The following is a 24,208-nucleotide window of genomic DNA, read 5'->3' as shown; positions in this document are numbered from 1 at the left end:
TTAGCAGAAACTAAAGGAGATAACCCCAAATCTTATGATACCCTTGCATGCCTCCACATTATGTTCTGTGAGGATAGAGTGTTTTTCTTTAAATCTTTGCATGTAAGACTGCAAATTCAGAAGAAGGATTTGTATACTAAACACCAGATTTAAGTACTTAAAGATGCACAAAATTATTTCAGTAATGCATGGATCAACTAACTGACAGGCTGCAGAACTTTTGCTTGCTCTACCTGGTGCAGGTCTTAATTGTCTCAGCGTGCTAATCAGTAATAGCAATATGGGAAATGCCTGACAGCCTGGAATCAGCAGTGATTTTTCATTGAGGGAATCATCTCGGTGTTTTCTGGTTGTTATAAATCTACTACGTGTATATGCACATATGATGCTATAGCTTCTGCTTTTTATACAGATAAAATGTGTTTAAACAGATGTATTACTGATTTTAGACTCCAGGTTGTTTTCTGTCACTCAGTTCAGGGAATTATTGCTTATATATATGCAGCAGTGGAAGAGAAGCAGTCAGGTGCTCAACAGTTATGAGGATAGAGTCTAAAATGAGTCAACTGGAATCTGACTATTTCTTATAGCAACTTGTCAAAACATTGGATTGTAATACAAAGATTGCAGGAATTCTTTCTACACATGTAGAATGTGTATTTCCTTTTGTTAATTTTAAAAAGAGTAGAATTAAAAAATATGGACAGTCATTTAAATTTTATCTTTAGATCTGAAAATGTAATATTTTGTTCAAACATTTTAATAGAACAATTATTCTTTTGTTTTAAAATAAAATTTTCAAGTGAATAGCTGCTTGCGACAGGTGCGTTTTGAACAGTTGTGGAGAATTAAGTCCTTTTCTACTACATCATATAACAGTGTCAGTGAAAGATTTCTTTATCTATCATCTTTAGGCATCACAGCTTTCTTTTGGAGTCACCATTCCTAAAAGTAAAGGGAACTAGTAATACCAAAAGACTTTTTTTTTTTTTTTTTCTGAGGTTGGTTATTGTCTGCTAGTATAATTGGTGTTTCTTCATCTTGAACTGCGCTGAGATTGCTGGCTCACTTCTTGTCCTTGAAGAGCATGAACATGAGAATTTTTGACCTTGATTAGTTTTTGAAGTAATGATCTTGAAGTATAGAACCAATATTGGGGTGCCATTCTGCTATTATTTTTGCAGCAATTAGCATCTAGAATACTAAATAAGCATTGTTCTCCAGTTCTTTTCCTCCCATCATTAACAGTGTACAGAGGTTTAGTGCATTCTCCTTTAATAACAGGAATAGAAAAAGGAAGAAATAGCTACATGCTTATTAGAAACAAAATCAATTATTACTTTTAAAAACTACCTGCTTTCAATTAAGCAGGAAATTATCTAACCGGTTACTTAATTTGCTCTGGCTGGCAGTCTCTCAACTGCTTTATGCTGAATGGAGCATGAAATTAAATATGTAACAAGTATCCTAATGGTTATGTGTTTAGAAAACCAGCATTTAGAAATGTTACTTTGCATAATTTCAAGAGAAATAATGACACAAAAAATAAATTACTACTGCTTCAATGCATTTGATATTTAAAAGAAAGATACTACTTAATTGTTGATTCTCTTATTCTGATTAACAAAACATTCTTTGGTTTGAGTGATGCAGATCTATACTTGGGAATTGGGTTATTTGTTTAGGTGGTTGTCTTCCCCCTTGCTTTCAGATTGTGTGTCATGGGTGAAATCATTGCCAGTCGTCTCTTGCTGCTTCAAGTGTTATGATCCACCCAATAAGGAACAATATTGTGCACAGTATTCCTTTTGGTAATATTTTTGTAGGAATCTTCAAGAGATTTTTTATGTTTTCTGTTTGGTGCTATTTGCTGGATCATTCTCAGGATACAGCTTCTGTATCCCAATTGAACCCATACTTTTTTACTGCTTAAGAGTAATTTTCCATTTCAGAGGAAATCACTTGGAGTTCAATACTGGCTCACATAAATGCCTTTTAAAAAAACCAACTGGGAACCTGATGCAGAATGCTTCTGATTGTCTGTTAGGAGAGAGGTGAAGCTGCTGGTCCAAGATTAGGTGTGTCAAAGTGCTTGAATCATCCAGTTCTACGTGTATATTAGCATCAACCCACCATCCCTCTCCTCGGCCCCAAAATTTCACAAGCATTTACAATGGCAGAATTATCCACAAATTTGCACCATGTAAACTTGGCTATGCTTTCATCCAGGAAATTATATTTAGATTTTAATTTAATGCCTTTGATTTGGTTAACTTTGTGACACAAATCCACAGACATCATCTTATTTATCACTGTATAAACTTCACTGTATTTATCACTTTCAGTTTTATTTATAATTAACAATAGAGAAATAATTTATACTATAATCCTAAATTAGAGCGAGTGTTTTTTTAACTATATCAAACAGCTACATGGATCATGGAAGTTTTTCTTTTTTAACAACAGTTATTAAAAAATCTAGTGCCACAATTATGATTTGATAGGCAGTAACTCATTACATTCCCCAATAACCAGATATAGATTATTTTGTTCTTCACTTGGGTTTTAATGCTGTCTGGCTTACAAAGAAAATATGTCATTTTGTAGATTCTTTAATGCAAACTTTTCTGTTCTCTGGAAAATTGTGAATTTGAGCCTCTAAAGCTGTAAAATAGCTGGTCTTTGCTTTGACTCTTGACTCAGACATTCATTGACTGCCATAAGTTTTGAAAAAGCTTCGAAATTTGGTAGAAAGTGGAGGTTCTTCCACAAAGTAATCCTACCCTTAGATTGTAGGAATGATGGTTGTGGCAGCAACTGCCTGCATCCTATGAAAATTACTTGGTATTGTTAGTTAGCCATTAGTCTGCCAGGCCATTCTATTCTGTTTCTTGAGTGGAGGACACCTTTAAAATTGTCTCAAATAACAAAAATGAATAAAAATAAGTTCTGATTAAATCGAATCAGAATAAAAAATGGAATGTCTGTTTTTTCATTTGTGTTTAGGACCCTTTGCCCCTCTCTGTCATGTGATTGAGAAGCTGTCTCAAATTCCTCAACAATCTAAAATGACTTTTGTGTTCTGGCGACAACTTAATGAAAAAAGTGGCAAAAAAACCCCTAACCTGAGGAAATGAGCTCAGACATTTGAAGCACTTAGATCAGCATCCCTATATGTCACCCTGATTTTCTCAGAATTCTCAAGTCACAATCTTGAGGAAAAGTCACCTTTCCTTATTCATGTTTTTGGCATCAATTTTCTTTCACCTTAGCCTGCAATGAGAATCACTGGGCTGAAAACCAGAGTGCTCCCCCTCAGTGATGCCGTCCCTGGAAGTTGATGGTGTCCTGTCAGCAGCTCAGCCAGACAGAACCACCGGCGCCATCTTCATTAGGGGAAAAGCTAATATAAACAAATAAAGGCGTTAGTGGAGATAGCAGAGTGAGGGGATTACTGAAAAATGCCTTGCAGAGTCAGTTGCTATGCCTTTAGTTTTAAAAATATATAAATGTTATATGAATCTCAAATCCGCTTTTATTTACATAAAATATTTATACACCAAGCAAGACAATTTCACAACTTTAAAATGTATTTTCCTGTTAGATTAATCTTTTCATATGCTAACAACATTACAAGTAAACATTTTCATACTCTCCACTACATGAATGTGGCTAAAAGCTTCCTTGTTATTTTATAGTTACAGCATTTCAAATGTATCTTTTTTTGACGTGGTTAGGCAGCCTGCCAGTTTTACCACTAAATTATAGCAGAGAAAACACTCAGTAGAATTTGATTAGATTTCTTCCTTCTCCCCATGAGTAAGGCGAAGCAAATTTATGTTCAAAATGCAAGCTGGGTTCTGAAGGATTGAATATAGATCTGTATTTGTAGTGTTAAAAATGCAGGCGAGTTTTGTAGTGGAAAATAGATCTTATAGTGCTGCTTTATATTACTGTCGCATTTTGTTCTGTCACTATCTGTAGAATGATAGAAAAAAAGTTAGGCAATACCAGATTTAAGATTTCTGTTTCAGAGAATTAGAGGTGAATATGTCCATATCTTTGCTCCTAGTAAACAATTATATTAATAGAATCATAGAATGGCTCAGGTTGGAAGGGACCTTAAAGATCATCTAGTTCCAATCCCCCTGCCATGGGCAGGGACACCTTGCACTAGACCAGGTTGCTCAGAGCCCCATCCACCCCAGCCTGGAACACTTCCAGGGATGGGACATTCATGACTTCCCTGGGCAGCCTGTGCCAGAGCCTCATTCCCTCACAGTAAAGAATTTTTTTCCTCATGTTTAATGTAGACCTACTCTCTTTCAGTTTGAATAAATTCCCCCTTATTCCCCCTTGTCCTTTCACTACACACCCTTGTAAAAAGTCCCTCTCCATCTTCCCTGTAGGCTCTCTTCTGGTACTGGAATGCCACAATTAGGTCACACCAGGACCTTCTCTTTTCTGGGCTGAACAAATCCTCTCAGCCTTTCCTCACAGGACAGCTGTTTCATCCCTCTGATGATCTTGGTGCCCCTCCTCTGCACTTGCTCCAAGGTCCATGTCCTTCCTGTGCTGGCACCCCAGAGCTGATGCAGCACTGCAGGTGGGGTCTCACCAGAAAAGAGGGACAGAATCCCCTCCCTGCCCTACAGCTCACACTGCTTTGGATACAGCCCAGGATACAATTGGCTTTCTGGGCTGGGAGTGCACACTGCTGGGTCATGTCCAGCCTCTCACCCACCTGCACCCCCAAGTCCTTCTCTGTAGCCTGTACTTCTCCTTCTCCCAGCCTGTACCAATAAGGGGGATTGTCCCATCCTGTATGTAGCACTTTCCATTTGATCTTGTTAAATCATATGAGATTCCTGTGGGCCCACTTCTTGAGCTTGTCTGAATTCCTCTGGATAACATCCCATCCTACAAAGATCCATACCTACAAAGACTGGATTCATCCCAACCAGTTGCAAGCATTTACCCACGGGATCCAGTTCAGGTGCACATTTTCTGTAGACAGTATTTCTAGGGACCAAGGCTGCATTTAGTGGATCTGTGAGTGTGTGGTGGGGCAAGTGTCCAAGCCATACGATTATTTTGTCTAAATCAGAGGTCCAGCTGGAGCATGTTGTGGTGCCTCCTGACCAAGGTGGTCACATTTCTTTTTTGGAGTAAAAGGGGAGAGTGGGAGAAGAGATAATATGTGCCTGATTCTGACCTGATGCAGAGTTGGAACATGAGATAAGGCAGCATCTGAAATGGGCAGTTAGGAATCATTCCCAGGTACACAGACCACTGTTCAAAGATCTTCAGTGGGCTGAACTGCCCCTGTGCATGTCTTCTCTCATGAACTACAGGCAGACTTATTTTCTAGACCTTATTCTGTCTTAGCATTCAAGCTGCTAACTTGAATTCCTGGGTTGGCTGGTTTGTGAACTATAAATAGCAGTGACCAAAACCCCTTCAACAGACGTTTCTGAAGGACCATATCCAATGTTTCCTTATTATATGTTTGATAGAAAGCAATGTGAACTATTAGCTCATGAGTGTGAATTATCATTATAATGACATGAAAACAAACTTCTTTATATTATAGTTGTTACTCAGTAGCACTGTTTTCATAATGTACTTACATCCTTTAAGGACAGGAGAGACCATTGTGAGCCCCTGTTTGATAGTGTAAACTAAGAAATTTTAGTCATTAGTCTCTGCAGAAGCCCATTCTGGAGATTAGTTGAGTTTAAGTATGTATTTTACAAAAAAAAAAATAGTGCAAAACCTTAAGATAGATGTAACTGCTTATTTAGTCCCCATTCTAAGAGGCAAGCACAATAGCTGTATAGGAGTCCCTTATATTCTGTAAATCATTTATAGGAGCAGAGGGGTTCAGAATCTGACATTATAAGTCCAGCACATTTCATAAGTGATCTTTAAAAATGTACTTCTTGCTGCTTATAATATGTGTTTTTAGCATTAAAGTGAATTGACATATGTATTCATAGTTTCTCATCTACTTCCAGGCAAAGGAATTAAATCAGTAACTTTAATGAATATAAGTTCATTATCTACTGTATATAGATATGACATTAAACAAATCTTTAAATTTTTCTTTGTGTCAGAATGTACCTAATAATTAAAATTTAATAAATGTGACTATGATATATCTGATTCACTTAATTAGGGAAAAACATTCTGTGAAACATGGGCAGTTGATGTAAAGATGTTTCATCAGGATCAGCTTGGCTCTTAGGTTAAAAGAAACTAATGTAGGAGGAAGAGAACTTCTATTGTATTTTTTTCTTTTTATATAAACCCCACTAAAATCTTTGGATTTTAAATTTAAAAAATATTTAAAGATTTGTTTTAGAAAATATTCAGCAATACATCAGTTGGCTGTGCAAATGGTAAAAACAATGAGTCAGTAAGCTACACTAGCTTAATTATCCTGAGCAGAGAGGTAGTGTATATAGCACAGCATGGATTACTTATTCATATGTTGTAAACAGCTTTCATGACAATGGACTGATTCAAAGCCTGTTGGCATCAGCCAGTGCACTCCTACTTTTATCAGCTTCCATTCCAACTTGGAGCCTGATCCAAAGCCTACTGAAGTTGATGAAAAAGTTGTTACAGCTGAGGTGGTATAGGGACCTAAACAAGCTGTTCTGGAATTTGATATATTACCTCTTTGAACAACCTTTTCCTTCATTCTTGTGTTTGTGATTCTCCCAGGCCTTGGGAGAACTTTTATTGAACAAATGTTGATTTTTAGATCTAACTCTCTAAATGGGTGTTCTACCAAATGTTCAAAATATGTCCTGCCTGTAACTATGAAGAATATGACATTGTCAGAAGGAACACAAAAAGTGTTGTATACGTTTGTAGGTAATTACATTTTAGTAGGGTAGCAGAACATCCATTTAATTTATGATTTGTATACAAATAAAATATGTAATTGATTTATGTCCCCATGGATCATTGGTAAATGTGACCTAGAAAGATCTATATTTTGATCTGAAGCTCAATGTTGATCTTATTCCCTTTAAAGAGCATAATAGTAATCAACAGCTTGTAGCCTTTGGGGTTTGAGGTACTGTCTGTTCTCTAAATGTTTTTAAGCATTTATTGATGGTGATCTTCAGAGTGGGGGAACTCATCAGGTATGAATTAGAGGATGTTACTTATATATGTCCTGATTCTTAGCCACGTTCTCAGAAATTTTAAGTCCGGAGTGCAAACAGTAAAGAAAGACTAAATAATTTTTGTCCATAGGATGTTTTATCATACAAATTCCACTTCCCTTTTTCAGCCAAATCCATTTCCACTGGAGTCTTTCTCTGAACAGAATTAAAACATAAAGGTAGTGTTCTTACTTTTATATTTGCTCCAGGCACAAATTCTCTGATCATCCTTTGCTGACATATGGGTTTGAGACTGGGCCAAACCACTGCTTCAATGGGTAGGGAAAAGCAGGAGTAGGGATGGATTGACTTTCCTTTGAGCAGTGCGTTTTCCAAAGGAAAGCACAGTGCTCCAGCCCTGTGATTCTGTACTTCCACAGGCCTCTTGGGTGCAGTGTCTTGATCTAACCATGGGGCTTTTACTTCTCAGGCTATAATTTAACAACATCTGCTTGATACTTTCTTGCTTTAAAATCAGCAGTAATAAGAGCACTGGCCCCATCATATGCTCTAGAGCTGCAAAAAAAAAAGTCCCCAGTAGTATAATAGCAGTGGGACTACAGACAGATTTGTGTAATTTCACAAAGTATACAAGCTATAAATATTATGTTTATTCTAAAGAAGAAATGTGAAATGCAGTCAGCAGATATAAAATGTTTATTTTCCCACTGTCACATGTATTTCTTCATCCTTTTGTGACCTCAGTGTGATAGTATCTAAATAGTTTGCTCTAAAGCACAAGACATGCTGTGTGAAAAGGCAGGAACAGGAGCACTCACACCACACTAGGATCTTGACTGGTTGATCATCTCTTACTACTTATGATTAAGCAATAAGGAGAGAGGTACAGGGTACTTCCTGGGGATTAATAACTGATAGGGAGGAGTTAATGGCCTGAGGTGCAGCTGAGGGCCATTAACCCCAGCTGGTCATCAATCCTCATTAAAAACCTCTGCAACGCAGTTCACCAAACACGGTGAAGGGCAAACCAATGTTTTAAGCACCTTTGTGATTCCCCTCTCTGTTGTGTCCTTAAATTAGTTCTGATTTAATTTCTGTTACTTTCTGGGGTAGATGGTGCTTGTCTTACTGCAGCAGAAGTTCTAGTCAGCTATGGGTTTATCTCACCAGTAGCTGTGTGAAAACTGTAGAGTTCAGACCATTACATGTAAGTGAGAGTACTCACTACTATAGCAGCAGAATAAGGGCTGTTTTAGAGACTCTAGCATTCACACGAAAGAGAAGGTAGGTAATAAATTTCAGAAAAGATTGGTTTGTAAAATCCAACTTTGTTTTTTAATGACATAGTACAACCTGTTCTATTACAACAACAGGAGTGTTTAAGGAAAGGGCCCATGTTCTTCCAATTTTGAAGCTGCTAAACTTTATCTTACTGTGTTTCAAAAAATTGTTGTGTTTGTTTTGTAGTATTTGATACATAACCCACCTCCTAATTCTGAAGAAAAAGCCATCTATTGCAAATACATTTCATATTGGATGATGTGCATTAGAATATGTGTCTTTTATAATGGATTCGGGGTTTCCTTAGGTTTTGAAATGCATACAATTCCATGTTATGCTGAATATCTCTAGAAAGTTAATCTTGTAAGGGAGGCCAATTGTTAGCATGGCATTTAGAATATAGAGATTTTGTAGTTATGCTATTGGTCTTGCTTATTCCAAATTAAGGTTGTAGTAATAAAATATGAAGCTATGACAAAATTCCTGAGAGTGTTTTTGGAAACCAATAAAATCCTGGAGTCTCTTTTACAGTCTTTAGGCCTTTTTCTCGTGGTAACAATAACCTGGGTTATATATACTAATATTGGAGAGCTCAGTTGGTGTAACTCAGGGGGAGGTGATTGTCTGTGTTCATTGTAGATGCCTATCTGAAAATCACTAGAAAGGTCTCTACAGCCCTTAAAATTTTGTGCAGATACTATCAAATGTGATTGATATACTTTTTGGGACTGAAGGCAGATAATAGAATGAAAGGCTATAATTGGAAACATTGTGAAATCAATGAAGGGAGGGGGTTTTTTTTGGGTTTTTTTTTGGGTTTTTTTTTTTGTTTTTTTTTATTTTACCACAGTGAGAGCAGAATTAGTCTTTGGCCTTCATTTAAAAGTGTGTGATCTTGCCCTATGGCTGCTGGTGAACTCTGTACCCTGTGCATGGGCTTACAAAATCAGAAGCCCTCTTCTTCTAGATCTACACAAATACCTGAGAGGTAAGTGACCTGAATGTTTGTAAGTGGGAGATCACAGGGCACTCCAGTTGAAGAAGTACTGTTTGTGTTATATCCTTTCCTGATGCTGTAGAAAATCAAACAAGTCCCCCTTTGCAGAGAGTGGGAAACTGATGAAGAATGCTGCTGGGTTCCACCACCCCAAAAAACTCATCTGAGTCTGACACAGGGAAAGGGATCTGTGCTGTTTCTGTGTATCACCAGGAACTTGGATATGCAAGCAGTGGGAGCTGTACAGGACGGACTTGGATCAAAGCAGCAGTTCTTTGAATGTAGTTATGAAAGGCATGTCTCAATACAGCCTTCTCTTTTATTCAAAACACTCAAGGCAAATATGTATGGTGACTGCAGTAGCCCTATTTCCCCTTCCTGGTTTAGAAAGACATACCTTCCTCTGTTACAGGACTTCACTGTCACTATTCATCTGAATGGAGATAGGTATTCACAGGCTTATTTGCAGAATCATCTTCCTGAAATGGATACAGAGTGATAGAGACTCCTATTCCATGGAAAGGTTGAAAAACCTTTCTTGGATCCTTATGTTCTGCATTATAACAGCTGAAGAGAAAATCTTCTACGTTAACTCTGCATCTGGGACTTGAGGAGGATTCTTAACCAGTTCAAGAGTATTTTGAAAGAAGTTTCAGAAGAAAAAGAAGTTTTGTAAAAAATTTAAAAAGAAGCTTTTATCTTGTACAGTCAAAAGTAGTTCACTGTGTACAGTTTTTCTTATGGGGGGGCTTCTGAATGGTATTTTACTGTATGGGATGATTTGGACTTCCTTACTAATTTTGAAGTTTCATATCATATCAGATACCTCTGCCAGAACACCAGTCTCTTCTCCTATAATGTGTTCTTATGACTGCAAGTCTTACAGTGGCTTGTATTTTCAATTCCAGGTATCAAGAACCGAATCTCATTTATAGGGCCTGTGAGTACTGAAACCAGCAAACTTCCTTTCAGTGTACATTTTGAGAATAGCTTACTCTGTAGCTCTTTTAGCACAGATAGGTTTCCTGTGAGGCAAAATATCTGCATTTCTGTGACTTTTGCAAACCATATAAAATCTGCTGCTTTTCATGTTTCAAATGCTGCTAAATGCTCTCCTGCTGGTTTCTGTTTTAAGGGGCAAAGAGTAAAACTTAAAAAAAATACAGGCTCTAGGGTGTGCATTGGTGGTCCATTCCTCCATGCATGTTTCATATGAAGAACACCCTTGCTTGTTCTCTAGATGCTGTGGAGAAGGCACTATCTGTTGAAGGGAGCCAAGTGTGGCACTTTATTGCGCTGGGAGTCATGATTGCTCAGCTGTGAGATTGCTTCCTGGAAATCTGTAGTGGAGAATCAAGCACAGTGCAGCAGCAGCCACATATGAATGTGGTGAGTGAATAGCTGTGTTTGTGCCTAGGGAATAGCTGAGGAACTTGGGGAACAGTGGTGTCCTTTTGAGCATGACTGGCCAGTTGAGGACATACCAGTTAAATTGCTCTGAGAACCCAGCTGACAGATGTCAGTGTGGGTAAGGGTAAATAATACAAGTTGGAGGTGGAAGGTTTCAAGGAGGAAGCAAACAAAGAGACATCAGAAATATCCAAACATAGTGGTTTACAAAGAATTAAATCCCCTTTCTCAAAGTCCTTTGGCATTTCTGTCCAAGTCAGAAAGTCACGTGAAAGAGTACCTCATGCTTTTTCTTTACTTATCATTTATTAGTCTATTTTCTAGGGCTACTTTCCCTGGTTTGATGTGACAAGTCTATAGCCTTTGGCCTTTTTTGTATTCTTCAAGAAGGCCTTCACCTCAGTTGATATCTCAGCAATTTATTTATGACTCTACAGTGATATGTTGTTTTTTTTTCTTTTTGCTGAATGCCAGTGGCCATGCTGTAAAATCTTTTTAAGGCCAAGATGTTAATGTTTTTGTGTTGCTATTCACTTTTTACAGTGGCTACTCACCCACTTTTTTTTTTCCTCTTTCCTCCTAGATCTCCGGCTTGAAAGAAAGTGTTTTTCTTGGCTCATGGCTTAACACCTTCTGTGTTTTCCTTATCAACTGACCTTGCATGTTTAAGTATGAAGTTTCAGTGTTTTTATATTCATCCTGTTTCAGACTGATCATGGACTTGCTGCAAAGCTTTTAAAAAAACCAGAAATGTTTATTCTTTCTACACCTTGCCTCCACATATGAAACGGATGTGCTGAGCCTTCTGTCTTGTGTATCTTCTCCTGTATAGTATAGGTTTTTCAGCTTTTGTCTTCATGCTGAGTAAGTCTTGCCCTTCAGATTCTCAGTTTAAAATGTTGACATTGTTATGGATTCCTGCTATGTGATTATGGAGTGGTTTATTTTCATTTCTCAACTGTAGCTTTCAAGACAGGAGAGGTTAAAGAATTTTGGTGGGATAGGTACACTTTTGGTTTGATGGGTGCACTTGTGCTGCTTTGGTGCTGCTATGCAGGAACTCTGGCTTCAGTGCTTAGAAACTGAAGCTAGATTTATGCTTATTGTGATGAGAATCCAAATCAATGTCTTTTTCTAGCTAAGAGTTTGAACGTGATATTTCAGTGGCCTAGACAATATAATTATTTGCAATAGTAGAAATCAGCTCTCTTTGAGTGTATGTGGTTCTGCTATACTTTGCATAGTTTTAAAACTATTTTTATATCCCATCAAGTCAAAATATTCTTCAAAAGTTAGAAGGATTCCCCATGCTTCCAGCTGTCACAATAAGGTGTTGTATTGAGCACCTTAGTAAGAATATGATTAATGGTTGAAACATGCTGGATTTCTTATAATCCCCAAGTAACTACTGAATGTTGTTCTTGTTGTTCCTTGTTTCACAGCTGTGTGAAATAACCAGTCTTGTACCTGAAAGCTTTGGCTGGAGCTTAGTTGAACAGAGCATTTGAAGCTCAGCTCCATCCTTTGTTATTTTTTGGAAAACTTTTCCTGTTAGCAAAAGTTTGTTTCTGTCTCTCTTCTAATCATCCTAGTGGATCAATGTCCAGAAGATGACACGCTGAGCCAAGATGCTGCTGAGTGTGGACAAATATTTAGAGATAAACAGAAGAAACTGGACGTGTTCAGAGGAATGTTACCTTCTTAAGCCAGGAATGTTTTCTTTGTAACATTTTTAGAGCAGTGGGATTTCCGTTCAGCAGAATCTGAGATAGAATTGACGTGAACTCTCGTGGTGTTAAGGTCAGAGTTTTCTACTTCTTAGTTCTGCCTTTGAGCTGAGTATCTTGAAAGCCTTGCATCATCAGTCTTGTGGCACTCTGCTTGTCAGGATTCCAGATCGTGCCACTGTGCAGCTAACCTGCTAAGCAGGCTCTCTTGGGAATGGCAAGTTTTGCAGAGCTGTTGGATTGGATAGCTCAGCTAGAATTTCCATGCTTTATGCTCCCATGCCAGGAACCAGATGAGATTGGGTTTCACATAGGTTTGGCCTTGTCTCTATAGAAGGGACCTTGGAGACCTCAGAGGCAGGATTTAAGGAATGGCAAACCTGGGAAGAGTTTCCAAGGTCAGTGATTCTGGGACAGTATGCATAATGATGCTGATTGAAAGCTGTAGGTATGAAGAGCCTATGTATCTGAGCAAGAAAACTGAGAATATCACTTAATATAGCAGCAGATATTTAAGGAGGAGAAGAAAAGTTAGCAAGGCTTAATGTCACTGAGATTCTGGACTGCAGAAGGTCTTCCCTGGGCAATATGACTGGGTCTCTCTTTACATTTCTGGTTTGTATAGAGGCAAATACTTCTATATTTTAGTCTCACTTGTCCTGAGTCTGGCATTTCCTGTCAATAAGAAACCCTGCTTTTCTCTAACTTTAGATGAGACCCAACGTCTAAATGTTGCACATAAAACAATTCCCACCCCCAGCAAGCTTCTGTAGGGATTCTGACTTTGCAGAAATTCTTTCTTGATGCTTTTGTGGCACTTAAGGTATAATTTTACCATTTCTTTGACATGTGACTGGAGAACGCATCTGATACGTATGGTAGAAAATTTCAGTAGATACCTATGGGATAAGATTACTGTGATGCATTTTAAATGATTACAGCTGTTGGAGGTGGGGGTATTTCCTGCTGAGGGAAGTGGGAAAAACTTCTTGGTATGATTCAATGGTAGGTTTAGGAAAAGATGTATTTTATTTTTTTTAATCAAACTTGCAGAAGAGAGACAGGACTGCTGCATGTATTGCAGCATGTAACTTCAGAAAGGAAAAAGAGAATAATCTCATTCCTTTGCTGTTTCTGGGGGCTAAGGGAGTAAACGACCTTCAGCTTTATGCAAATGGAAGGATTGCAGTTTGTAAATTATGATAGCCATTTAAAAACAAAAGTAATCCCACTTCTCTGTTTTCGACAAATGCCTTGTAGTATGCAAAAGATACTTGGTGCTTTAAGGCACACAATACTGTGTACATTAAAAACATATTTAAGCACTAAAATATTTCATATAAATTTGAAGACTTCATTTGTGTGTACCCCAGCATAAATCAGGAGTCTGTACAAAGACAGGGGAGTTACTGTCACATGCAACTAGCGTGAACTCATAATAAGCTCCAAAATATTATAGATATTAAAAGGCACTAATATATATTGTTGATTATAATTCCAGTCACTGGTTATAAACCTCATGAAATGAATTGCCTCATTTATAATGCATACCATGGGACAACATCTAATTCAGTGACAAGCATGGAGTCTAGCAAAGATTCAATAGAAATATCTGCTTAAATGACCATGTTCTCACCTAATTACATATATTTTCTAAAGCTTTGTTATTTAATATACCTATTATTATTATTAAATTGAATTTCACACCTTTAAAAATTCTGATGAATAAATGTCCTTTTCTCTGTGAGATGCAAGGTTAGTGTTTATTTTAAATTGTGACTTTATGTGAGAAAGATAAGAAAATCAGCATATGCTGCTATCGCTCCTCACTTTTGAAATAACAAGGTGAGAGCTATCCTTGAAAAGTAATTGATATTCCTGTACAGGTTGAAACTGATATACAAACAGATAAACAGATTCCTTCCAGTCTGTGCTTTAGCTGAAAATACCATACCAATGGTTGTCTTACATGGCCTTCAGTTTCAGACCAGACCTTTGACCTTTTGGGCCATTCTGCTGGTTTGCTCTGGCCATTTCAGATGCCTTGGGCCTATGTAATTTTAGCTGCATAAGTAGACTACAAAACTACTGAAGTTATGCTGTCTACGTTAGTGTTGTGCAGTGGGTTGACCTTGGCTTGACACCAGGTACCTGCCAAGCTGCTCCATCACTCCCCTTAGCAGCAGAACAGAGAGGAGACAATAGGATGAACCCTCGTAGGTCAAGGTAAAGGCATTTTAATAAAGAAAAAGTGAAGACTGTGCATGTGCAAGAAAAGGTTAAAAAAAACCCAGACCAAATTATTTTATTCTCTACTTCCCATCAGCAAGTGATGTTCTGTCACTTCCCAGGAAGCAGTTGCTCTGAAAGGAAAATGCTGTAAATAATAAATATTCCCCTGCCATTTCATCCCCTTTTAATTTAGCTTTTATATCTGAGCTGACCTCATATGGCATGGAATATCCCTGTGGTCAGTTTAGGTCAGCTGTCCTGGCTGTGTCCCCCCCAGAAGATACCTCCCACATCCAGCCTACTGGTGAATTTTGGGGAGATGGCACTGATGCTGTGCCAGCCCTGCTCAGCAGAGCCAGAACATGGGGGTATCAGCAGCACCTTTCCAGCAATCATTCCAGAGCACAGCTCTGTGAGGGCTGCTGTGGGGAGAATTAACTCCATCTCAGCCAGACCCAGTACACACTGCCTTCTAAATGATCCTATGAATAGGCATAGGGAAAAGGGCTGAATTGCGTGTAATTATTTTGCCCTTAAAATGTCACCTTTACCTTGGAGAACAGGTAGTTAAAATTCTACTGCTTATTTATATGAGCATGTAACAAGTCTGCAGTTTAGTGGAGGAACTTGCAGTGAAATCTGTTTTTCACTGGTTGTTGTGGCTAGTTAGAAAGCATCAGGAATGCTTCAATGTCATTGGGAGATAGGGCAGTGGTCATTACTGCATGAAGTAAAGGCTGTGAAAGCATAGTTCTGTGACATTTCATTCCTAGAATTCTGGAAACTAGTTCTGGTCTATAATACAACCAGATCTGGTGTAAAATTCCAGGGCCTGTGGTCTGGTATAAAATGGTGAATTTTTAATAATTTATTTTTATGTAATTTTGGTCATGGTTAATGGTAGTGGTAATGTGAGGTATCACTGTTGTTCTGGCAAAAGCTTCAATACTAAATATAACCATGGTGGACTGAGCTGTGGGATTGAATTCCTGTTTCCAACTGCAGAGTGTTTGCTTTGTTCTAGTCTGTTTTACCCATGGAAATGCATTACAAACAAAATGATTATACTGGTGTTGCTCTGAAGGGGGCTGTTGAGATGCAGCAAACCAATTGTGTATGACTTGGTGCAACAGGGAGGGAAATGCTTTTCCTAAATGGAAAGCTTGGAACTTGAAGAGAGATAGCTGAAACTTGTTCAGGTGGGGGAATCTTATATTACTTATATTATTGTCCTTGCAGAGTTGCTCATTGTGTAAGAATAGCGCATATGTTTTGTCTTTTAATTGAGCAAATACTTTTATCCTTTGAGTTTTTCATACATAAACAGGAAGTTGTTGTTTTGGGTTCTTTTTGAGCAGCAGTTGTATTAAGACAAATAGTTCTTTTATTTAATCAGTTGTTTATCTTCTGTACTATTCTGGAATGCTCTCCCAAAGCCTTGAAACTCTGCACCTGCAGCAGGCTAATGCTGTAGTTACAGAACAGGTGCTGTGCCCTGAAAATATGGCCTTTGGGGGAGGTGTCAGACACAGCTTAATTTATCTGTGTTTCTGCACAAAGAGAAAGAGGAGGGTGATAGTTGCTGGAAAATCTCTTGTGTGTGGGATGGAGGCACCTATCTTCCACACTGATGTGAAGCCTTTGTGGGTTTGTTGCTTACCAGTGCTCAGATTTGGGATGGCATTGAGAGTCTGCTGAAGCTTGTCTGTCTTTTTGACTGTCACCTCCTGCTGCATATCCATCACTGGTGCTCACCAGTGGTACTTCCAGGGTATGCTGAGTGTACCGAGACTAGCCACAAGTTTTGGGACAAGGATGGAGTGTGCATGAATAGCCACAGGGCTCTGGGACAAGGATGGGGCTTGTTTCTGAGTGGAATTGTGTGTGAATTAGTAGCACAGGTAAGCCTGAGCTTCTTGTGTCTCTTGTGCCTCAGTCCTCACTAGTGAGGTTTCACAGGCCTCTGTTCCTAAGGAAGGAGTTCAAGAAGGACACTGAGCCCCATCAAAGGCAAAGACTGTGCAAGGGAGCACCTGGGAGAACTTGACCCATGCAAGACAATGGGACAAAACAGGCTGAATTCGAGACTGCTGAGAGAGCTGGTTCATGTCTGTACAAATGTGTGATCTTTGAATAGTCATGGAGATCAGGGAAGAACCCCAATTCCTGGGCAAAGCCGCATGTTGTACCTATGTCCAGGAAAGGTTAAAAGTGTGATACAGTGAACTGCAGGCTCCTCAGCCTATCTTCACTCTGTGGGAAAAGCATGGAGGGAGTCCTCTTGGAGCAAATATCTGCATAGATGTAGGAAGTGTGTGAGAACCAATGTCATGGACTGCCTTGGAGGAAATTCACTTTCCTTGAGAGAGCAGTCAGGAAATGGAAGAGATTGCTTGGAGGCCCTCCATTGCTGGAGGCTTTCAAGACTCAACTGAATAAAGCCCTGAGTAAGCTGCTTTGATTCTCGCTGACCTTTTTGAGTGATTGGTTGTATAACAGGCTTCTTGAGGCCCTTCTCACCTGAATGAGTCTGAGTCAATGGTTCTATAATGGACAAGGTGTCAGAGGTGGCAGATTAATTCTGTTGTGCTCTTTGTATGTTATGGCAGAGTGCATCACCAAAGCAGAGACAGTTCCTTAATTACATAAAGATACAAGCCTGTTGGTCTGCATCCATATTGCTGTTAAAGTAGGGGAATAACTCAAGTGCTAGGAAAACAGCACTGCAGGTGATGAGGGGCTGATGAATACATCTTACTAGAGGGTCTTTTTATCTTCTTCATACTTTTCTCAGTGTGATGATTTTTTTTTTTCCCTAGTGTTTTAATTTTGTTATTTAAAGGCCATGACCCATTATGTTAGGGATATAGTTGCAAACAGAAAGTCAGCAGATAAATCTGTATGGGATTTTTAAATGGAGAGAATGACATTAGGGAACATATGATGTCCATTTGTGAGAGTTGGGAAGGAGGAAGACAAATCACAGATTTGTAACTTAGAAATTAATGCAGTCATGCAAAACTTCTGTTATGTGGACTCTGAGGATCTATCTACAGTTGAATTTTTATACTGTGATTGGCATTACACAGATGGGAAAGGAGGATGATATGGTGAGAGAAGTGTCAGGGCATGAAAGCATAAAAAAGTGTGCTAGTGGTTTTTCTGGTTTTGTGCTTTTCACAAATGCTGCTATTCATAGGTCATCTGAATGGAGGATTTACTTGACATTGCAGAAAATATTTTCTGCATTCAGTGTAGGAACATTCTCTGTAAGTCTATTCTAGCTGGTGGCAGTTTTGGACACAATGAAATGTTGATAATTTGATTGTTTACCTAGTATGAATCTTGCATGAGAAACATGGGGACTACAAAGCAGCTTTCCGTTTGCATTTGTCAGTGAGGATTCTGAAAAGGCTATTCATATTGGCCTACTAATGTGCAAAAAAAAAAAATTAATCCTTTTAAATTAGGATTTATGAATAATCTGGATTTCTGTGCAATGGATCTATTCACCAAGATACTTGAGGAGAGAGGTTTTTTTTCTTCATCTTTTTTCTTTTCCTCCTAGAAAGGTCTGTGTACTGCAGTCAGGCTCTGCATGTGGGAACTTAAATACATGATGGAGCAGGAAACAATGTGAATTTGGAATGAGTTGCGTTCCTCTGTTGGCCTCAATACTGTCAGAACAGTCTGTTTTCAGAGAACTTGCTCTTGCCCAGAAGCTTCTAACTCCAGAAGCTCTTTCAGGTAGTAAAGAGCAGTTAATTGCTTCCCAGTACTTGAGAGGAACAAACATTCTGACTATTTCATTGATCTATTTTCTTAATAGCAGCACAAGTATAGCAAGCTTAGGTGGCTGTGCTATGGGATGGAAAGAAGGGAATTATGCACTGTAGGATTGATGCTGCAGCTCTGAGGGAACTCACCTGTAATCTCTCCAAATTCACACACCTTTTGTGGAGTGGTGTCAGTGGGATAGCTGGAAGAGATCCTAGTGTTGCCTAAAGAAGCACCTTTCTGTAAGAAAGCATGTGCTTGCAAGCAGAAGGAGCTTTCTGAAACAGCAAATTAGTTCCACCTTTTTCCAAGAAAGGAGTAAAAAGAGTTTATGCAAGTCCCTATTCTGATTCTGTATTGGAACACCAGTGCTGAGTTTCTTGGTGACACCGGTTTCTGAGGGTCATTAGGGTCTGTATCCCAAGGGCACCACACTAAAATAACCTGTGTTCTACCTTCCAGAGGGGAAGAGCAGGGGCTACAGAGGAAGTGACTAGTTTGTGGCAGTGCTGTGTGTGGGGTAAAAAAGGAAAACAAGCTTGGGCTCCTGTTTACTATCTTAACTCTCATATTTCTCTGAGGAGAAAAAAATCAACAGTCTCATACTATTTACTTAATTCTCTGGCAGAAAAGTTGTTTTGTAACAGTGTAGAAGTTTCTCTGATGTGAAATTAAACTCGGTGACTTTGTGTGTTTCGATGTGCCGGTAGATTCTTCCTTCAGGCCTGAGCTGCACTGAAACATTTCCATATTGGAATGTGGATGTGATGTTGATGTTAGTAGCATAGTTGGTGGTGTGGTCAGGGCTGCATCGTCAGCACTTGAAGTACCTTTGTGACAATGGTCAGAAGGCCACAAGAGTGGCCTGATTAGCAAAACCAAGAGAGTATGTCTTTAACTTGTTTTTAAATTATTGGTATCAAAAGATTTTATTGTTGCATGCCATTTTGTTATTTAATAGGTATTAACTCAGCAGTGGGGGTGTAATTGTTCAACTCTGCATCTGAATAAATAACACTTAGCTTTCTGGTTATGGTGTTTGGAAGAATGTTCTTTTTAACCCTGGCAATCCTTTGTGTCTCACTCTCCAGGTCTGTATCTACCGGTTTTGGGAAGGGGGGGGTGGGGAGGGGGAAGGAGGAGGGAAAAAATAGACAAGGTAATTATCTCCACTAATAGTCTGCCTGCTTGTACTTGATTGAAATGCAGGCTGGCTCCCCTGTATCACTGATTTTATTCCCAAAGAGAAGTTCCAGTTGTCTACAAAGCCAACACCTTTGGACAGGCACCATCTGGCCAGCTGCTTATTAACTCCCATGGTCCTGCTGATTCAACTGGTAAAGAGACCAGTCTCAGAGAAAGCAAACTAGAATGATGCTGCCAGGGGCCCCAGGATCTCGCTTCCCAAAAGAAAAATGAATTCCATGCAGCCTCCCTAGCGGGTACCGTGTAAAAATAATTAAAAGGGTACTGAGGAAAAACAGCTAATTAAAAAGACTAAACACTGAGTCCTCTTATCCTTGAGGTTGGCCAGGCTTTTCCTGTGGGGAGGCCAGAAGTCAATTGTGTCTTTATGCTGTCATTTCAGTTGCCCTGTTCTGAACCTGTGTGAATGCTCCTTTAAATCCAGGTACAAATCAGGGCACCATGGTTCGCTATGCACTCTCATACTCACGGGGTTTGCTGCCTGGCCATGCTGACCTGACACTCCCTGGTGACTTTACTGTCCTTCTATGGCACCAGAGGGTGGATTCCACTGAGCTGAATTTTTAAGTCTTATTTTTTTTAATTTATTTTTTTTTTACTGCACTGATCCTGTGAGGGCAGACCCATAGGATGCCAGGGTGTGCAGGCTTGAAACCTGCTGTCCCATTGCTGCCATGAGTTTGAATGGAAGCATGAAAACAAGCATACCAGAATATTTAAGAAAGATAATATGCTGCAAGGAAATCTAAAATTGCTGCTGGCTGGAAGAATGTTCATTGGTGGGCCATTTAATCAGAGCATTCTACACAGAGAGCTTTAACTTCTTTTAAAAACTCTTGTATATAAAAAAAGGAAGACTTGGGTCTGTTGTTGTATGCTACACCCATCACCATAGGGCTCTTACTAAATTTTTACAGTGAAGGGTCATTGGCTTTAGGGAGTCATTAGAGGGTATTTGTAAATCCATAAATGATCAGATAGTGTCTCTGAAAATTTTCTTTCTCCAAAATCTTCTTAAAATCTACTAAAACAGGAAAAAAAAGATCAATTCTGTTTTTAGTGAAATATCTTTCCAATTACTATAAAAGGTAGCATAAGAAGCTGTTACATGATAACTGCCTTACTCTGATTTAAAAAAAAAAAAAGATATTTTTTCCATTATCCGTCGCTAGGTAGTTTCATTGCTAGGCACTATGGTCCAAAAATATTTTCTTTGTTTGAAGTTCTCTGACATAAATTCAAAATGAATCCTCAGATCTTTTCAAAACTGTAAGTCTGATGGAAAAACATATGTTCTTTGATTTCTATTCCAATGTTCAATTATTTTGAAGACTGGGGAAAAGAGTAAAATTAACCAGAAATGCCTGTCAACTTGTGAGAGTCAGGCCATATCACAGTGTATGGCCACACTTAAATCTTCCTATTGTTCTGTCATAGTATTGGAACTGTGCAGGACTTGTTTTCACCTGCTTGCACTTGGAAACTTGTTCTGAACGAAACAAACAAACAAAAAAAAGGCAACAGACTCGGGTACCTGCTTTTTTTCCTCCTGCTTTCATTCCCTTTTCTTTTTCCAGTGGGATTTCTATTTTTTGCCAAGCAAAACACACAGCAGAATTTCTGGCACTGTTTCTCCTGCTGGGGAATGAATGGTACAACTCATAATCACTAACATTGTGCACAGATGCTCAGAGAGATGATAGAAATGGAAAACTGACCATAAAGCAGCTGCATTTTGCTGTGATTCCCCTAATGCAGGGTAATCAGAAGTTTTCTATTCTCAGTAATTAAACCAGGGAATATTACACAAAGAGAGCAATGGCTGAAATGAGTATCAGTAAGTTATCTGCAAAAAGGTGTGGGCATGTAAAATATTTTAGTCTGCAGGTTTGATTATTCTTTCTGTGTCATATGTGCAAAATCCTTTTTATCATCTGAAAAAAAAAAAAGTACCAAATAAAGGTTGATAGAATTGGCTTCATCTTTAGCCTATGTCTTTTGCAGCTTCACTTTTACCATGTTTTACAATTGTGCTTGAGGACAAATGCTGGCCAGAAACATGCAATTGAGGTAAACTTTCATCTGAAGTCACTAGGTGTTTAGTCCGTGTGGGATCATATGGGATCAAACTGCACACTGGAATAATCACAGTTCATGTTTGGTGTTAAGCAGTCCCAATGTCTAGTGCCTACCAGGAACTTCCTTAGCAAATCTGCACAGATGAGCAAACCACAATTAGTCACCACAGCCAGAAGATCTAGTACTGAGCTAATCTTCCCATGCAAGTAAGCAGAAAGTATGCTTACTCTGCTTTGTTTGTTCTTTCAAGGGCCTGTGCCAATGTATTATCACACCGTGCTCAGAGTATTGCTGGAGCATCATTGTGTGTCACGGGGACCAAGGAGAATTGTGATGTGCAGCATGGGATAAAAAAGTTTTATTTAAAGGATAATTTCATGAGGGAAAGATAAGAATGTCAACTTGGTCCAGTGCATTATATGCACCATTTAAAAAAAAAATAAATATTTGAGGTGATAGGGTCTGGAAATCTTACTCTAAAAGAAGTTGAGGCTTACCAAAAGAGTGTATGTGTATGCCTATACACAAGTTTTATATATGTATAGAGACAAATCCTCTTGTCTCCATGCATGAGGCTAGCAGTGTTCACCTATATAGTGTTTTTGGAGGGGTCTCAATCTGAATAATGAGCACTAGTAAAAGCAGGTAACTGCATCTTTATTTGCTTTTAAATGGCTGTGCTTTTATTTTGCCACAATACCTTTCAGATGCATTCTCTTGTCACCATCAAATCTGGAATAGCAGCAGAAGGATAGTATTACAAGCAGGAGTAAGTGCAGGCTTTTTACTTCTCCTTTCCTTTGAAAACATATTTTAAGGCAGCCTTGACAGAGTAGTTGCTATATATAATAGTGCATGAATGCTACCACTGAAACATTAAAGTCAGTGACTAACTAGAAGTAGGCATCCTAAGGCATATTAGATGTAATCCTATGATTTGAAAGACTGAGGGTGGTTGACTCTTCTACTCTTTCAATTCTTGTTGGATGCTTTCCAGTATTAAGGGCTGATCTTGAAAAATCTGAGTATTCAAACATACAGGTGATATTTCAGGGTCTTTGCTCTGCATTCATTCCTTCATTCAGAGTAGAGATCAGAATATCCAATGGTGGATAACCTTGAAAATTTGACTAGGTCAGTTTCTCTAGCATGTAAATCTTGAAACATCTTTGTAAAGTAATTTAATTGCTGTATTATTAGTGGTCTTTGAGACCTCAGTGGATGGCTGTGTCCATTCCTTAAACTCATCTTTTCCCAGATGAACCCACCTAACCTCCTGCTTTTTTCCTATCTGACTGGTGAACCATGAACATCGTGGCCAGCTCTTGAAGGGCAGTCCAAGCAATCATGTGACTTTGTATTAGTTCTGTTCCATTATTAAACTGCAAGATAAGACCCAAGCTCTTGAGACTTAAAATGCAACTTTTGTCTGGTTTCTTTGAAAAACATTCTGTTAACTCCAGTCAAGCCAAAGACAAGTGCTCTTAAGTCTGGACATTTTCATAATGTCAGTTTTAGTGTTGGGGCCGGGTTTCCCGTGGCTGATCCAACAGATAAATGAAACACACATGAGATGTCTTAGGCCAACAGGTGTTGCAGCTGCTTTTATAATGTGAAGCTGTAGAAAAAAAAAAGCCTCAATCATATATGAACCAATTGTTCTGGCATAAAACTGTCTCCAGTTTTCAAATAGCCTGCTTTGGGAGACATCACAAAGCATTACAGAATGTCTTTGAGTGACAATTATTTAGAGAAGTTACTGCCCTCATAATGTAATTTTCCAGTGTCAGTATATAATTAGGCAGAATGAATAAAGAAGGGTTTCCATTGTGAAATACAGAGTAGCTGCTGTGCCCCTCCCAGTCCAATGCTGCTGAATAAATCAAATTTAACTTCCAGTTGGGCAACTTCTGGCTTTCTGAGCTTTGAAGCTTGTACTGAGCTTGCTGTTCAAATGGTGCATCTGACTTCTGCCTTTGATCTTGAAGGACCCCTTGGAAACATGATGTAAATGTCTATAAAATTGGGGGTTTGTTTCTTTTCCCATATTGTTGTTTAATTTGAGAACTGTACTTGTGGAACATGTCTCCCGCATATTGCTGAAAGACAAAATTTTTAGCAATAGCAACATTGCTACCTGCTGAAAGTCACCTTTTTCACCTCAGATGCATGTGAAACCCTCTCTCATCCTCCCTGGGGGATGTCAGAATCCTCATTGCATCAGTTTCTCCTAGATGGTAGAGATTCTTGGCATTTAAGAAGCTGGACTATCAAGGAACTCTCAAATGCTGTTGTAAAAGACTAATTCCACACTCTGAAATCTGCATGCTTCTGTAGGTGAAAATGAAAGCTTCAGTCTG

General features: G+C 38.8%; 1 long non-coding RNA gene across 3 annotated transcripts in view; it reads left to right on the top strand.

Moving 5' to 3' along the window:
• The first annotated feature begins 8,147 nt into the window (after window positions 1–8,147).
• The window catches only part of LOC111923740 (uncharacterized), a 135,932-nt gene continuing 119,871 nt past the window's right edge, over window positions 8,148–24,208 (top strand). The window contains exons 1-4 of one of the 3 annotated variants that reach the window (XR_015273889.1): window positions 8,148–8,423; window positions 9,271–9,408; window positions 10,658–10,806; window positions 11,411–14,301. This is a non-coding gene — a long non-coding RNA (uncharacterized LOC111923740). Of the gene's footprint in view, window positions 8,424–9,270; window positions 9,409–10,657; window positions 10,807–11,410; window positions 14,302–24,208 lie in introns of those variants that run through there. The other 2 variants (XR_015273893.1, XR_015273895.1) reach the window with 2 other exon arrangements.

Source organism: Cyanistes caeruleus, chromosome 1 (genome assembly GCF_971803275.1).
Source record: "Cyanistes caeruleus chromosome 1, bCyaCae1.hap1.1, whole genome shotgun sequence".
Lineage (NCBI taxonomy): Eukaryota > Metazoa > Chordata > Aves > Passeriformes > Paridae > Cyanistes > Cyanistes caeruleus.
Note: the sequence above shows the minus strand (reverse complement) of the source record. Positions and strands in the feature narration are given on the sequence as shown.